The sequence below is a fragment of the Nestor notabilis genome, unplaced genomic scaffold (assembly GCF_000696875.1).
Source record: "Nestor notabilis isolate BGI_N333 unplaced genomic scaffold, ASM69687v1 scaffold16986, whole genome shotgun sequence".
Taxonomy (NCBI): Eukaryota; Metazoa; Chordata; class Aves; order Psittaciformes; family Psittacidae; genus Nestor; species Nestor notabilis.
In genome coordinates, this window is record NW_009933481.1 from 17,428 (window position 1) to 30,751 (window position 13,324).

Sequence of the window (13,324 nt, forward strand, 5' to 3'; positions counted from 1 at the left end):
GGAAGATATTTACTAAGTGTCATAGACACCAACCTATTTTGTAACTTTGAATATCTGTTAGTGCTACTCTAGACTTTTAATCCCTTGGGATCAGATGATTAACATGTAGCCCGCAGAAGCACAGTTTGTATCAAATTCTTTCACTGTTTATGTGGCTGTGCTGCTGGCAGCTCCTAGCTCTGGATTAGGAAATCTCTTCCTGAGATTTTCTCTGAAGGGAATGTTCAGAAGTTACAAAAACGACTACTCTGAGTACAGATGGACAGCAACTCTCATCTTAAAAGCTGCAGCTGTTCTAGCAAAGCGGCACTCAAAACTGTGCAAGTCTTTTTTGTTGTTGCTTCATATAGAGGTTGTCTGTCTCCAGTGAATTTAGCGATACAACATAATGTGGAATGCCAAGCTTGAGAAGCTTTGTGTATAGATTACCTAGAAAATTTAACTCGGATTTTGAACAAAGATCCTGTGGAAGTCAGCTACTTAGAAGGCTGAGTGTTCTCCCAGTGTTTCTTCACTTAGCACCAAAGAAATGCTTTTAGATCTGCTGAGCATCCTAAACAGGGAGTCATTCTTTGAACAGATCCAAGGCAGTATCAGGTCTGCCAAGACCTTCTCATGGAGATACCAACTGTAAAATTGGAGCAATGGTGGCTGTTCTAGAGGCCTGATCTCCACAGGTTTTGTCTTTAACAATTTGATATTCTTGACTAGAAACCTGAATTTGATTAACTGTGAGCATATTCTGAGATTCTGCTGTAATTCAATCTCATTGAGAAACTTGGTGTGCAGAAAGCGTGGGACTGCTGTCTTCTTTCAAATTCAGATCACATACTGTTTTCAAGCAAAGAACTTCAACTAGGCTGAAAACAAAAGTTGTGTGGGAATAGGGTGACCTCAGCCAAAATACAGTGGATTAAATGTTTGACTTCCTTAATTATGAAGGGGTGGTAACATACTGTGCTTCAGGAAGCGTTGAAGGCCAGGTTAGATGGGACTTTGAGCAACACAATCTAGTGGAAGGTGTCCTGCCTATGGCAGGGAGGGTCGAACTAGATGATCTCTAAGGTCCCTTCCAACCCAAACCAAACTGTGATTTTATGAGTTCTAGAAGGTCTGGACTAAATGAGACAGAGAAGACTGGGTGGGCAGTGTCAAAAAGCTGCACAGAACTGCTTGGCTTGAGGAAGACTTGAAGGTGATGATAGGATCTGAAATTACTTGGTTAAGTGCAAAGTAAATTGTTAAATATACCCATAGACACCAAGTTTGCTGTAGCTACCCAAAAAAGATACTTGGGCATAACTTTGAAATCCTGAATGGCCATCATAAAAGACGTGTTTGCTGTCATGTTACTTTTACATCAACCAAATACCAAAGGATTTTTTTCTGACTATAATCTTCAGCTCTGATCCAGTACCTACTTCAGATGTCTGTCTCAAATCTGGCTAAGGGAAAGGCAATCTGAGAGAGCAAATAAGGAAGTCAAACAGGTCTTGATTTCAGCAGTGTTGCTGTCTAAGCTGTCCCTGGTCCTGGCACTTGTGCCTGCTGACATAACTGGACGAGGCCAGGAAATTGTTCTTGTCTAGAAATAAGGCAAACAAAACAGATTATTTTTTTTCATAGTCTTCTGCATGCACTTGACAGGTGCCAGTGTATTGCCAGTGAAAAGGGAAGAGTGTGAATAGAAATGCCTGGTGTTAAGCAGCATTTCTTCTGTCTTATGTTACTGTCAAGGAGGAAAAAGAAAAGCTCAGTGTAACCCCAGTTGTAGTTGGACACAAAATACCCTAAAGAAATTAGGTGATTCTCCTGGGAAGCACATATGCTGGCATAGTTTATGGAATTGATATTGTATATCTGAAGCTAAAAGGTTAGTGAGATTCAAAGAGCTGCTATATGAAATGATGGCAAACATTGCATGGCGTTAGAAGTGAGAGAGAGATTCATCAGTTACTTGCTCTTTGGGAAGATTTCCACTAAACCCCAAAGGTCAAGTGATCTTATAGCTGCTTACTGCAAGTTTCCTGCATCTGTGTGTAATTTTTGAAGAATGTTCACTGCTCCTATTCTACATTGAGTAATGCTCCATCACATCTGGCAATTTCAGTTCCCACAACTTACTTCAGCACCAAACTGTTTTGCTGCTATAATCTTCTGTTACAGTGTCAGCAGCTGTGCTTATGCTTCTGTTTCCAGAGGAATATCAGAGCTTGAAGCTTCTTTAGTGAGCAGGCATAAGCCAAGATGTGAATGGAGGGCAAGTGATAGTATTCCAGTTACTATTTAGTTCTGTTGGCGCAAGGGTAGCAATAGTAACACAGCTGTATCTTCCGTGATGTATGCAAGAGTTGTCATGTGCTGACTTCATACCGTTTTGCTCTTGATACTATTGTTGTACAAAGGTCTATAGAGCTGGAGGGGCTGTGAGGCTTAGCTGTATTCCCTTTGAGTTTGCACCTTGAGTTGTAGGCTCACGAATGCCTCACTTGAGGTGTACTTTCAAACGTGATTTCAGTGATGAAAATTAGTCCCTGTAATCTGCTCTGTAGCTAGTATGAATTCTGTGCTCACATCTTTCAGTGTTAAGATACTTCTCTCTGTGTGCTGATATGCTTGTTTGGGGGGGTTTTAAGGTAGATATCTTTTCCCCCCTGCCTTGCTTTCTGTTACCCTTTCATTTTTGTATAGCTGCCAGTATCACCAGCTGATTTCACTTAGATATCCTTTCTGTTGACAGAACTGAGCAGTCCATCTGAAAAGTCTAAGAATATTTTTCTAGACTTTGAGAAGCCTTCTCAAAACATCAGGCTTGCCTCCTATTCACTGTAGTCATGATTCAGCTTTCTTTGCATGATCTAGATTGTTCTTTTCTGTTAGCTGCTTAATCAGAATTTAGATACACTCACTGATGTTTTAGTGAGATAATCACTTGACTTTATTAAGCGGTGTATCTTTGGATATTGTAGGACTTCTCAGGATGCCGTTAGCTAGCTGGAGTCAGAAGGCAAACTCTTAATGGGGGCAATAATGTAATGGCTTATGATGGAGGTTTGTTTAACATCAGACTTTTACAGTCACAAATTACAGAGCAAAAAGGCTCTTGGCACTTTTTACCTTACAGGTAAGCTCAGTATATTCACCTCTCAACTAAGAAATGTTCAATAAACTTTCACAGGTCTATGCTATTTGTTGAAGAACATCAGCTTTTCAATGATGGGTGATACAACTGTATTTAGTTTCCTAATTAGAATCACGTTATCATTCCCCTTTACAGACTCCTGTAAAGATTTGAAAATCTCTGTAGAGATGATGAAAGGGATGTTTATAACTTGAGATCCAAAAAAAAGAGAATAATGTATTGAGCTAATTCGGTAATGAATGATGATATAACTGACCTGCTGTGGTAAGGGAGGTTAAACTGAGAGACACTAATTGTTTGCTAGAGTGTGGTGGTTTAAATGGATTCAGCAGCTTGTGCCTACCCTTTATGAGCTGTTATTTAACTGGGTTGTTTCAGTAAGTGGCTGTGTGTTGCAGACAGGGAATGATGCGGGGCAGAACTGAGTTCCTAGGGGAAGGCAACACTCTTCAAATAGGACTGCTATGGAGTATGAAATATAGCTAATATCACAGCCAGTTTAACCCACGCTTCTAACACACTACTTCTCTGTGCCAATACATATCTCTTAAGGCTGAGGTGAAAATCACTGGTGTCCTGTGCTTCCACATATACTATTTCGGGGGAGAGGGAAGGTTCTTCCATGGTTTAAACTGACTTGGGCCTCTGCTGTACCTATCTGTGGCGAGTTGTTCCTGACAGCACACCTGAGTCTGGATGATCTGTGGTATGAGCATTACTGTGGCCATGAAATAAAGTGGAGCAGTGAATTGATGCTGCTGGAAATCCTATCTCTTCTGTGGGAGGCATTTTCCAGGCAGATCAATTCTGTCTACTGCAAGGCTATTCTTATGCTTGTGCCAAGGGAGCATGGGGATAAACACTGGTGGTTAATGAATGTCATCTTAACTTTGCTTGGGAGTGAAGCATTAACAAGTTGTCTCCAACAGGAAAAAAATTCAAGGTTTTTATTTTGCTGCAATAAATAATGCAACACTGTTGAATATGGGGAAAAAAAAATGCCTCAAGATTGACAAACATTTGTATAAAAACCTTTGATCCATGATGTTTGACACTATTGAGCACATTCACTCTTGACTCTTTTAATCTGTTTATAAACTTTCTATCTAGTTGGTATAGTTTCATCTCAGTGAGAGTTCTACCTGATTGTGCGCTGGAGCTCCATTCCTGGAGGTTGAACAAATAAGAGCAATGTCTTTGAATTAAGATACTGAAAACCAACTCCCACTTAAATTTGTAGTGTTAAAGCTGGTTTGGGTGTGAGGTTTTCTTTGTTTGTTTTTAAGCTGGATCATATTTTACCATTAATTATAAATGACCTTTTTAAGGATACATAGAAAGTTGTTAGTTATTGAAATTCTTCTGCTGTCATTCTTTTGCCATTTTGTGATGCCTGTGTTTTCTGGTTTATTTTCTAAAGTAATAAAATGCAAGTATTTACATGAGAAGATTCCAGTTAGGTTCTGCATTGGTGGTAACTGGCTGTGAAGAAAACCAGGTAGTCATACAATAAACTTCCTGATCTTGAGTTAAAATGTAAAACAAAAGCTAACAACCCCTGACTTGAGCAACGAGCCAGATTAGTGATGCAGTATCTATAAATCGGAGGATCTTCCCACCCCCACAAGCCCACACAAGATTACAGCTCAGTCTGTCCGTGCAGTTGCTGTATCTTGAGGTGATGTTGAGCCTCTACAGAGTCCTTGGCTTTTCTTGAATTCTGCTGCTGAGGCTTTTGATTAGAGATAAGAAAGTTGCATGCCTTCGTGTGATTCTCTGCTTGGTATCAGATCACACACACAAAAATACTCCTTGTGGGAGGGGGACAGGAGATGATCCTTTTGCCGTGCTGTGCTCTGGCAACAAGCTTTATTACTTGTTGCTCCTGGGTTTTTTGGGGTGACTTTTCAGATGTAATCAGTAAGATAACCTGCTAGTTAGAGTGCTAACCTAGGATAGGGAGACCTGTTCCTATTTTTTGTGCTGAAGACCAGCCTGATAGCTTGTTTTCTTTGCCTCTCTGTTCTCCCCTGTAGAGGGAAGAGATCTGCTCTCTTTTAGGGGATTTGGCAGGGCTCTCTTCTCTTGTGAAGGCAAGTGCATTGCAGCTGTAGTTCAGATATGTAGCTGATCTTGCGTCATGCTTAGCTCATTAACTTCAAAATGCCTTGCTGTGAGTTTGATGTTGCATCACAGAAAATGTGCTTAGGCTTCCTCCTTCTCAGAGGAAAAGGAATTGCTTGGTAGAGAGGGGTGGAGAGGAGTCAGGATGCTGCAGCTGCTTCTTTATTAGAATTACAGACCAGTAGTGGAATCTTAATGAAGTCTTGCAGGATGGATGGCCAGAAGCTCTTCTATCAACAGTACTTGTCTGCCTTCATAGTTTTCTCGTCCCTTTTTTGGTTTCTCTGCTTATTGCTGTGCTAAGTTACTATAACAGTGAAGTGGCTGTTTGTTGGAATATATGCCTTGTTGGCTTCTTGATAGCTTCAAATGAAACTTCTCTACTGGAGATGCTGTTCTACAGTGAATAAAGCATTAGTCTAAGGCCAAAGGACTCTCTTTCTCTTGAGCTCCATGGGCCCGTTCAGGGACCTCAGTAGGTGATACCATGTATTTTGTCTTGGAAACACAAGGTGTTCTGATGAAAAAAGCTGTAGAAGAGCTACATATTGCTATATAGGACTTCATTATACCTGTTCTTTCAAACAATACCTATCTTAACATCCTTATTTCTTTTCTTCTGTATGCATATGTCTGTACTGCTCTTGCAGAACTAGGTTATTGGTACTTAGGGTCCCCAGAAAGTCCTTGGATTTACTAAAGCATCTGTTGTCTCTGGAGCAGGGATGTCTGCAGTGAGTCCCTGAGCAGTGCAGTTTCATTAATAAGAATGCAGAAGCATGAACTTTGAAAACTTGCTGAAGATGCACTATTTTTCTTTGTTCCTCAGGAAGCTCAGGGAAAGTTGGTTTAACTTGGAGTTGGAGTACTTAATTCGACTCCATTCACATAATGAGATCGCTCATCATAGGTGGATGGGAATTTCTTTTATTTTGTTGCATGAATTAAAGAATACTCACAACTTATAATTATATGCATGTCCTGAGACTTGATGTATATTAATAACTGTCCTGTGACTTTTTTTTCCGTCTCCCTTGTTGCTTGGTCTCGCTTTTCTATTAAGATGCGTGTGACTGAAACATTCAAGTTTAATAGATTTTTGTCCTGAAAGAGATGGAATTCCCATGTTATACATAGACAGTAGGATTTTTCTGAATTAATTCCTCCTTCAAATCCCATAGCTGTGGATAAATATACCCCATCTTGACCAGAAAATCTAGGCATGAGAAATCCAATAAAAACCTGATGTGATGGTGGTAGCTCTTGCTTCCTACTAGTTAATGAGACTCCTAATATGATGAATGTAATGGCTGGGGGAGAGTACGAGGAGAACAGATCTCAGCATCCAGCCCATGCTTCCCTAAATAACACCTCCAGAATCCTAGCGCAGGTCTAGTGTCAGTCTCATCCTAGAGTGCATGTCTTGTGCCTTCACTTGGACCCTTGTCTTACTGTCTGGCTGAGTTTGATCAGCTTCCAATTTCATCTGCTGGATCTGGGGATGTCTTTGAGAAGCTGTTTATCCTGTTGCTAGATGTGTGATTTGTGGCTTTCTCCCTTCCACTCTGCCCCCTTTTCAAAGTAGTGTTTAATTGCATTTGCTTTGGTAAGCAGCCTGTGTGACCTGGGCTTTTGTTATTTACTGTTCTTCCTGTCTTTGTATATCCCGCAAATTTAGCGACTGCTTTCTTCCAAGTCACTGACTAAAATGTGAAATGGCATATGGCCAAGAACCAATACCTGATGGAGCTCACTAGCAGTGGTTTCCCATTGACAACAACATTTAAAGAGCTGTCACTTAATTACCTTTTAATCTGGTTTATATGTATTTGGCTGATTTTGGTTTGGGTTTTCTTTTCAGTTCCTTCCCCCTCAGCTGGTTTTAGTCAAAATGTGTTGTGCTGGCCCAAAAATGTCACAGAAATCTAAAAATATTGTATCAAATCTATTACTCTTAATAAAATTTTTAGTTTCATAAAAGTCAAATTAAATAATTGTTGTTAGCCCATGTTGACTGACATCATTTCTGTTTTTAAATCCTCAGTAGTCCTCTGAGTTGTTCCTTGGTTTTTAAAACCTTTACCAAGTTGAGACACCAGTTAAATGTTTTGATATTTCAAAGGGGTGACTTTTGGCTCCCCCTCCCCCCCACCCATTGGAACTTTCTCAATATTCCAAGCCTTTCTGGAATTAAACATTGCTGCAAACATTCTTTGAGTAACTCCCAGAGAGGAGGAGGAGGGGTTAGGGGTGGTAAAATAGCCTACATAGCATTTCAAGACGTTAACTTAAAAATGTTAAATAACATCACCTTCTTGGATTGTGTTGAATGATCGTATGCCATTCTATTGAATGTTTGTTCATATACTACCATATTCTTATAGAATTCTTTAGGTACTATTCATATGTGCCTTTTTTGATTGTTTTTCTTTGCTCTGACCCTTGTAGCATTTCTGAATTTTTACTGATGTTCTCTGCTTTGAATCCCCCTGCCCCTCTTCCAACGTCTTGTCTTTTCTTTGTGCTTTCACTCTTAGTTGCATTGTGGTTTTGGATTTTGTTAGGGTTCTTGGTATTTCCTACCCCCCCCCCCGATACTGTTTTGAAGGATTTAGGTAAAAAGTTCTTAGATAGTTAAGAAATTTAAACAAAAGATGTAAGCAACTATTGTCTTAATTGATTTGACGCAATTTCCAGCTATTTGAAGTTGTTCTTCTAAAGTTCAAGGTGCTATTTATTAGGCTGATTGCTTATTAGAAATAAATGTAGATAAATCAGTTGTCTTACTTCCTGTTACAATTGGTCTACAATATCTACTGTACTTAACTAGTGCCCTGGCTAGTGCTTATTTGGTCTATTGAGATCTTTCATACAAATTGATATTCACACATTAAATTGATGCTCACAGAGTTGATGACCATGTATGTTTTATTTTCCCCCTTCAAGGCCCTTGCTATGTTGATTTTTTTTGGAGTTTTTTTGAGTTCAATTTATGTAATAGTAAAGACAGGTTGTAGCCTTTCTTTTCTTTACTACTGTCAAAATGATTTGACTTCCAGTTAGTGGTACAAACTTTACTGCTTTGACTTGATACATGTGTAGGGCTGAATTATGTAGTGAGTATTAAAGGCTATGTTTGAGCTGTCACATGGAAAGAAAGTATTGTTTGAAAAACTAGGCTCTGTGTCCATGGCAGTCCAGAAATGCATCCCTGTCTCCTTCTGAAGATCTTGCATTCCTGGTTTTTAGAGGGGAGATTGTGTCTTTGGCTCACCCACGTTGCTTGAGATCAACAAAATCCTCTCTTGGACTGTGATAACACTCTAATAGTGTTATCTCAAGGAGCCAAGTAGCTGCTTAATCATGACAAGAGCTCTTAATTTTAAGGCAAAAGAGGATCTAACTGGATAATTTTATTTCTAAAGCTTGAAGTCAAACTGTGGTGTTAAACTGTTAAGCAACAAACTAAAATGTAATATTTATGACTTAAAATACTGATTACAGAAGGGAGGATGAAAATGCCAGAAAAGATGAATATTAAACTGTTTATGTGCAGAGACAAAACTAGCAAGATTTAATGATGCTGGAAACTGCATCGTCAACTTTTATCTTTAATTTTATTTTTTATGTTTTTAGCTTTAATTTCTGTGCTTGTTACTTGTAGCGTAAAAATGGCACATCCATATTCTGATTTTTGTTAGAAGACTTCTTAGAGAATAATATTTCTTAAATATTGCTTTACTTTTAGAGCTAACAGGTATGAAAAAGTATTAAGTTATTCTACTCTTGCTTCAGTACTAAGGGTTTTCTTTGTTCTTTCTGGGAATTTGGTTTTTTTTTTGGTAACTCTTCACTTACTGGAGAGCCTTCTCATATGAAGTGTTTTACACTTTGAAATGATTGTATTTTGAAAAGAAATTAAAACCTTTTGGGTCTTAGTGCAAGAATTTCGGAAAAAAAAAGATGTTTTCCCTTGTATAGGTCAGCAGTTACAAGGGTTAAATGGATGGCTGCTTTCATAGTGAGGAACTTACTTAAGGGAAAGCTCTAAATTATCAGGATCTTCATCCTCTTTTCTCTCTTCCGTTATTCCTGCAACTTTTCCACTGGCCCTGCTCTTCAGCTGCTGTGAACTGTCAAACACTGAAATATAGATGGTGGAAATATGGAAACTGGGATTTAGCGGAGGCAGCCATGTTAATTTCTCTTCCATTTGAAATGCAGGAAAATATCATCTGCCAAATGGAAAAGGACAATCGGTGGGAAAAGAAATGTTCTTTTCAAGCTTCTAAGAGCAGTGACAATGGAGAGAAAAAATACTATAAAAAGTAGGCAGCTCGTTTTTCAAGATCTTGTTTTCAATGTATTATGCATGATTAACTGTATGCAGTTGCTCTTTCAGAGTCCTCAATGACTACAGAGCAGGGCTTAGTCTTTACTGCACTGCACTTTGCGTCTGGGGGGAGTAGGGCTCAGCTTCATGGTGGTTCTGCCAGTCTTTAGTATAATTTTGAATACATTCATACTTCCCTTATTTGCCTTTTTTAATGTCAAGCATTGCACATAAGATGTTCTGCTGTTGCTATGCAACTGCTAAATCCAATATTTAATATTAATAAAACCCGAGTGGCATTAGCATCACTGAGAACAGTGGGCTAGCAAACTATGATTGTACAATATCCAAGCTGTAAAACTTGGCAGGGACTTCAGTGTGCAATTGCATGCATGGCAAACTGTGGGGCATGAGTCATTGGCAGTTACTATTTTAAGAGCGGTGAGTTTGGGTAAAATTTCTGAGCTCTCTTTATTTTTATATATAATAAAATTTTTTTAAACAAAAAGGTGAAGAATGAGGTTAGTTAGCTGTTTCTCATAAGGTTTCATTTCAGATACAAATTCTGAGGGATCACTACCCATAAAAGAGTCAATGTTAAAAACCTATGGGTCAATACCCTGATTCTCCTATTTTTCTTCTAGGTCAGGTTGGTCGGCCCTTTCCCACTGTTCCTGCCACTTGCTGAAGCCTGAATTGGCTTTTTTTGGAGGCAGTGCTACTTCTCTGCCTGACAAGGTGCTGTTCCATGGATCACCCCAGGCTTCATCTCAGGCTCTTTTTGACCCTCTTTAGCTCTTTGTTTTTTTAAAGCTGGATCCTTTCATCTTATATTCTCTCTCTAGAAATCAACTCTAATTTTTTTCTTCCCCCCCCCCCCCCCCCTCTTTTTCCACTTGATCCTTTCTGAGCTTAGATGTTTTAGTGCCAGCCTCTGATAGGCATTAGAGCACGGATGGTGATGTACCCCAGCAATGCTCTGGCCATCAAAGTCGTGTTCTAGGCTGCAACTTCTGTAGGGTCCCGCATCTGATACCTGAAGAGGTTGGTGCACTGGCACCCTTGCTGACGTCCAGAGGGGTGTAACTCTACTTGTCTTTGCCTTTTGAAGACTGCTGTCCAGAAGATAACTTTGATCTGCATAAAGTCAGAGTTATTTTAGAATTACTGCAATGTAATAATCATTTTCTTTCATAGACGTGATCCATTTTATTTCCACTGGTTTCTTAAAATGGCTATTTCAGGTAACTTATCTGTCCCTGATTCACCCGTGCAAGTTTATCTGAATTTAAAACCGTATTTTTTCCTTTCTTTTTTTCTTTTTTTCTTTTTTTCTTTTTTCTTTTTTTTTTTTTCTTCATTTCTTCTTCTGCCTCTCAAAGATTCAGGCAAGTAGGAGAAGCTCCCACTACCTATATGCAAACCATTATTAAACCTACAAAGCAAAAGTGTTATTAGGGGAAAAATTACCCTATTAATTGCCTACAGTAAGTTGAAGTCATGAGTTTTATGGCTATATTGGGAGTACATTTTTCTAAACAGTTAGCATTTGTCTGTTCCCCTTAAAGTAGTCTTTGTACTTCTCATATTCACGCTGCTAACCTGTCTTCTCACTGTATTGGGTAGTTAATAGCTCTGTAGATTTTACTGCCAGCAGGGGTTTAGTGCAATATTGATCTAACATTTCCAAATAATGGCAGTAATTTTGGTATAGGTTTTTCCTCTTTTGGAATAAACTAAAATTGGTTAGATTTATTTTAAGTGAGGCGCAAATCATGGCATTGAAGTAAATCAGAGTGTGTATCTTAAATGTGAATTTGTGATTGGAATTTGGTTCCTTAGTGGCATGCCGTTTCTGAATCCCTTTCCTTTGAATTTTCTCTCCTCAAACCTATAACTCTTCAAGAAACACTAATTTTTAATGTTTGCTGAAATTCAGAAAAGTAACTGAACGCCACTCAGATGGAAGAATGTATTTTTTTAAGTGGGAAAACATACCTTAGTGCAGAGATTTAAACAAGATCTGGTCACATTGTAGAACTGGTCATGTTGTAGAACTACAACCTAAAACTTCCTGTTTTCTTTCTGAAATGGTTTATTTCAATGTCGTAATGTTCTTTGTTTTTAACCTCGCTGTTTACAGAGGTGCAGGAGCCGATGGGCTCTCTGGATTGTGCTGTGATTTGTCAGGAGTTCAGTCATCACAATTGACCCATGCATCTTGTAATACATAGAGAAAACACGTTGAGCTCTGTTCTTGGAACAGATAAATATAGAACTGCTATTGTGAATATTCTTGTAGTGACGTACTTAATCTAGAAAGCTAACAATTCTTTTATTTGCTTTTAGGGTTTGAAAGTATTCTAGAAGGCCTGTTTGGACCTGGATTATTAAAAGATCTCAGTTTGTTTAAAGGTATTCAATCTCTATGTTTGTATCTTGTTCTTCATTTCTAATGACAGAAGCAGCCCCAGCTCTGCCTCTAGAAAATGTGTGTTACCGTGGTGATTTGTGCTTTTTTCCCCCTCCCCCAGGCAGTGCTCACAGTTAGTTTCATATTGGCTAAAATTACTAATGAGTGTGCGTTCATCTTTATGTAGCTGGGAGTGTATTTGGCAGTGCTTGGAAAAACAGATTGGTTGTGCATAGATAAAATGTGTACAGTTTGGTAATCTGGGGATTTAGAAAAATGGCCAAAATGAAGCCTGTATCCTCAGAATGCAGGCAAGAATGTGGTGAAACAGGTATTTAATTTGGCATTTCTCTTTTGGCTCCAGTTGTGTTGCGCTATATGAATACGAAGTAATGTGCTATTCCTCTGATTTACAGACTGTGAGCCTGAAGGTGTTTCTGATTGGTCTTTTGATGAAAATTGTCTTTTCTGCTGCCTGAGAAGAGAAAAAGTGAAGGTAACAATGCAGATGTGTGAAGCTAGTAGTTGTAGGGGAGGGACAAAGGGAGGGAGCTTGCTCCTAGTTAAGTGAACACAGAAAATCTGCAACCTCCTACCCCTTTCCCCTCCTTCGGAAAAAGGCTTTTTGAATTAAAATAGTGCAAGTTAATGAACAGACTTGCCTCTTCTCTGCAACTTTGTGGGATGTGATCCACATTTCTAGTCTTCACCCCCCCCCCCCCCCCCCCGTGTGTGTAGTGGCTCTTTTTGTTTGGTTTGGTTTTTTTGAGTTCTTTGTAAGGGATCTTGTTGGGATCATGAAACCCTTCCCAAGGGAGCCAAACTGTGGCTTGTGCATGTTTACTATAGTCGGATGCTGGGCTTATCTTCAGTATGGAAATGTGGTCCTTTTGACAGCCTAGAGTCTTGTTCTGTATCTTGGAATCTCTTACCCTATGGGCCATATCCTTTTATTAAAGGGCTCATATGTATGGTAGATTTTGTACTGTGCTTGTTTATAACCAAGTCATAGAATCATAGATCATAGTCAAAGCCTAAACATGGAAAAGACAGCTTTGTCCGCGTAATAAACTTACTGTTGGTTTTCTTAATGAGATATAGCAGTATACAAAGCAAAGGCTCTTGTGCTATATGTGATTGTTTCTCAGCCCTTGTGTTGCAATAGCAATTGTTCTGTAGCATAGGAAGGAAGGCAGGCTCATCTGTCTTGGCAAAACTTCATTTGCTGGAACTTTAACTACTACTTCTTCCTGTACAATGTAAAGTAACACACAGAGTGGATCTCTATCAGCTTAGGAATGAAACAAAAGCA

General features: G+C 39.1%; 1 protein-coding gene across 1 annotated transcript in view; it reads left to right on the forward strand.

Annotated features, from left to right (window-relative positions):
* Positions 1-11,954: 11,954 nt before the first annotated feature.
* The window catches only part of LCOR (ligand dependent nuclear receptor corepressor), a 22,372-nt gene continuing 21,002 nt past the window's right edge, over positions 11,955-13,324 (forward strand). Inside the window, exons 1-2 of the mRNA XM_010016902.1 lie at positions 11,955-12,014; positions 12,429-12,508. The gene's annotated coding sequence lies outside the window, so the exon portion shown is untranslated. The remainder of the gene's footprint in view (positions 12,015-12,428; positions 12,509-13,324) is intronic.